Raw genomic sequence first — 210 nt, 5'->3', positions numbered from 1 at the left:
CTGTAGGGGTTTGGGGCTTATGGTGGCATACAGGAGAAGAGCATTTGGGGATGTGTAAAACCTACCGTGAGATCCTTTTTTGGGGATTGTGGGAATATGTGAGATGTATTATGGATTGTTTAAGGGAAGCACCAAAGGTGGGGAAGGAGTCAAAGTGGACTGGGAGGAAAAAATATGGGAACATGGAGGGAGAAGCAGGGGGAAGCAGGC

The sequence above is a fragment of the Fulmarus glacialis genome, unplaced genomic scaffold (assembly GCF_000690835.1).
Source record: "Fulmarus glacialis isolate BGI_N327 unplaced genomic scaffold, ASM69083v1 scaffold17428, whole genome shotgun sequence".
In the NCBI taxonomy this organism is placed as follows: Eukaryota; Metazoa; Chordata; class Aves; order Procellariiformes; family Procellariidae; genus Fulmarus; species Fulmarus glacialis.
The sequence above is the reverse complement of the archived record's forward strand: the minus strand, read 5'-3'. Positions refer to the sequence as shown.